Consider the following 4,286-nt stretch of genomic DNA (forward strand, 5'->3'; position numbering starts at 1 on the left):
ACATATTTCCAAAGGAGATTTGACTACATGCACTGTTTCATTACCCACAACATGTACATATGTGTCTGAATGCACACATTTGCCATACCAGTTTATTTATTTATTTATTTTTACACAGAGACAGGATTTCTCTGTGTAGCCCTGGCTGTCCTGGAACTCACTCTATAGACCAGGCTGGCCTCGAACTCAGAAATCCGCCTGCCTCTGCCTCCTAAGTGCTGGGATTAAAGGCATGCACCACCACTGCCCAGCGCCATGCCAGTTTTATAATTGTATGTTCTTTATTTACATGCCTTCATTCGTTTAACCAATCCCAGTTATTGAACATCTAGACAATTTCTCAGTCTAACAGTCAGAGAGCACAGCTACAGTAAGCATCCTTTGCACAGCATCCTATCACAAGTTTGAACACTGGCATCCCAGGGACTGAAAACAAACATGGTTTAAGGCATCTGACACATGTTAGCGTTTATCCATCTCAGTGTGCTGAATAAAGGGTTTCCTCTCCATTCTGTAGCCAATATATGTTTTATCCGGTTGCGATACCTGAAGTCCCCAAGGGGCATTTCTGTAAACGAGCGCCAATTTCCGAGATCACCAAGTACACGAAAGCAGGAGGGGTAAATCGAGAGGGGACAAGAAGTGAGGAAACCTAGCAAGCAGCCGGCCCCTGCAGGGAGGTACTTAGTCTGTCTTCTTAAGCTCCTGCTATCAGAATTACAGCCACTGTGTCTTCATAGAGGTGTCGAACAACCGCTGCTCACCTGGCCACCCAAGCTCTCAGAGGCAAAGCCTCCCTATGCTGTGGGGAGAGGCACGTGAGCAGGTCCCTAGAGAGAAGGGTCCCTCTCTCCGTATCTGTGATGCTTTGATCTGAGAGACAAGGTGAGACCCACGGAGGATGGCTGAGTTCTTTCTTTTTCCAGAGTTACCAGGGCTTGCCCATATGTTTATCGTTCAGTCATGAAGTGAGCAAAGGAATGGAGTTTGGTAGTCTCCCTTTCCTGGGTGCAAGCTTTAGAAGCAAGTGGCAAAACCAACTTAACAGTCCCAGGCTTCAGGGAAGACGTGGTAATCGACTTATTTGTAAGTTCAGCAACACACCCTTACTGGGGGAGGGTCTTCCATTTGCTAAGCTAGGAAAAAAAGTGGGGAGGGGGTGCAGAGGAAGGCAGGCAGGATCTGAAAGCAGGGATAGAGTTAGCCAATAGTCAGGAACTTCAACCTTGCCCACACTAAGCATTTCCTTATAGACAGAGGCTGTTTCAAGCTTGAGTACACAACCAGGGAGGCAGAGACCTCTGCTCTCAGCCTTCCAGTGTGGAAGGAACCTCATTGCCCTTGGGTAGTCTCCGAGGAAAAGATGACCTCTGCAGGCTCACTGCGGGGACTCAAAGGCTGGTCTGGTCTATGTGGACAGCAACTATGACCTAGTGTCATAATAGAAGCAGGTCTTACCAATCCTCAACTAAAGCCAACTGCAGCACCCTCTGCCCTACTGGGCACACTGGGAAAAGGAAGTTGGCTGTTCTGTAGTTTGCAGTTTGTGAGCCCCATGTTTTCCATCATGGCTCTCTTTATAAAGATCAGGGGCCAGGGAGCAGAGGTCAGGGGCCAAGGAGATGGCTTGGTTGTTAAACTGCTTTGCCAGCAAGTATGAAGACAAGCAGGATGGCTGTGAGCCCAGCACCGGGGAAGCAGGGACAGCTGGATCCCCAGGGTCTAACACAGTTCAGCACTGTTAGCCTGCCAACACTGCACTCAGTGAGTACCCAGTACATAAATATTGTATTACCTTCTTTTTCTTTTTCCTTTATTTCTTCTTAAAATTTATTTATTTTATTGTATGTGTGAGTGCCTGATATGAGCATTTAGACCACATGAATGCCCAATATGTGGTATTGGATCCTCTGGAACTAGAGTTATAGGCAGGGGTGAGCTAGCTGCCGTGTAGGTACTGGGAACCAAGCGATGGTCTTCTGCAAGAACAGCCAGTGACCCTAAACAGTGAGTCATCTCTCAGCCCAAAATTACTGTTCCTTCTAAAAGACCTTGTTCTTCTAAATGGAAAATTTGGGGCTCCATCCATGTCATTGGAAACATACTCCACTGCCGTGTACAGACCTTGAGGAAGGGAACCACACGAACTCGCGACACTCCCTTCCATTTCTGCACACGGAAGTTGACACTTTTTTTCATTCTCCAAGGATAATTCCAGTTAATTCAGTCCCTCTCATCCCTCCTCCCTGTCCCTTCAAGTGAGGTCACTATCTGAGCCCCCACCCCATACACACACATTCCTTTAAAAAAAACGAACCTACTTCCTGAAGAGGGGGCGGCTCCAAGGGCTCGAGATAGTCACCTGCATGGAGGAGCCCAAAGGGAACACTGAACCGGTGACCTCAGATAACTTAGGGAACACCAAAGGTCACCGCAACGGTGACAGCTTGTTCCGAAGGCTAACACTCACTCACACCCTGTGTCGGGCAGACAGCAGATTTCCCACGAGAAATTTTCCTGGTGTTTGGATTCCTCTGCAGCCTGACCTTAAAGAAATAAGATAAAGGCTGCATCAGGAGAGGCACTATCAGGTGAGAACTCGGGATGAAGGAGATAGCTTGTCTGAGCAGGATAAATGACTTCCCCTTTCCTATCTTGTGTCTCTTTAATGCTTCATGGATCCAAAGGTGCTCCTTTACCTCTGACTTTGGAAGCAATGTGCGATCACGGGAGCATGCACAACTCTGGCATGGATCTGTATTTATAATTTGTAAAATAAATGTTAATCGAGCTGCACGACTGCAGATTGGAACTTGGACGCTTACCTCAGAGATGGATTTAAAGCTTCTAATAAAAAAAAAAAATACTGAAAAGAACAAAGTCATCTGCTTTTATATGAGTTCAAAGGTCATAGCAACTTTTCTTTTGGTCAGCAATAGTGCAGGGTAGCCTGGGGGCCATGCTTTTCTACCTGAGAAAACATTCCTTGGAAGCCGGTAGTTCCAGAAGACAGGGTAAGAAGGGATGGATGGATGGCTCTCTCTTGGATCTCTGCTTTCTTGACTGGGAAGGTCTCTGAAGGGTGGACTATCAGACAGCAAGGGATGGATTCAAAGAACAGAAACTTCTACCCCAAGTTCACTCTGGATCAGCCTTTCTCTTCATAACCGTACAGCTGAGGGGCTGGGAAGATGGCTCTGTCAGTGAAGTGCTTGCAGCACAAATACGAGGACTGGGTTTGGATCCCCAGCATCCATAAGAAAAGCCAAGCATGATGGCAGGCACCTATCTTCCTAGCACTGGGGAAGCAGAGACAGGGGGATCCCTGAGGCTTGCTGGCCAGCCTGTCCTGCCAAATTAGCAAGCGCCTGGTTCAGTGGTCCAGTGAGAGGCCCTGCCAAAGAATCAGATTGAGAGCAATAGAGGAAGATATCTGATATCAGTCTCTGGCTACCATGGATACGCTTTTACACACACACACACACACACACACACACACACACACACACTGTTTGTATGTGCTTGGCCCAGGGAGTGGCAGGATTAGAAGGTGTTGCCCTGTTGGAGTAGGTGTGTCACTGTGGGTGTGGGCTTTAAGACCCTCATCCTAGCTGCCTGGAAGTCAGTATTTTGCTAGCAGCCTTTAGATGAAGATGTAGAACTCTCAGCCCCTCCTGCACCATGCCTGCCTGGATGCTGCCATGCTCCTGCCTTGATGATAATGGACTGAGCCTCTGAACCTGTAAGCCAGCCCCAATTAAATGTTCTTTTTAAGAGTTGCTTTGGTCATGGTGTCTGTTCATAGCAATAAAACCCTAACTAAGACACACACACACACACACACACACACACACACACACACCACATACTTACAACACACACATATCACACACACCACACAAACACATACCACATCATACTATACACACACACCATGCGCAATACACACATGTCCCACACTACACATATATCGCACACACCACACAAACACCCTCCACACACACACACACACACACACACACACACACACATATACACATATACACATACCAGCTTTGACTATGGATGGATGCTCTCAAATGTATAGGGTGGCCAGGTCCACAGGCTGGCTTTAAGTCAGTGGCAAGAGTGAGGAGGGAGACCGCGGATGTGAAAAAGGAAAATCCTGGTGCTGCTTCCCTGTTGCCTTCATCAAGGCCCCTCAGTTTCCTGTCAGCGATCTCAGCTAGTCACCTAACTTCATGCCTCTACCCCCATCCCCCACCCCTCGCCCCTCCCACTCTCCA

Source organism: Mastomys coucha, unplaced genomic scaffold (genome assembly GCF_008632895.1).
Source record: "Mastomys coucha isolate ucsf_1 unplaced genomic scaffold, UCSF_Mcou_1 pScaffold1, whole genome shotgun sequence".
Taxonomy (NCBI): domain Eukaryota; kingdom Metazoa; phylum Chordata; class Mammalia; order Rodentia; family Muridae; genus Mastomys; species Mastomys coucha.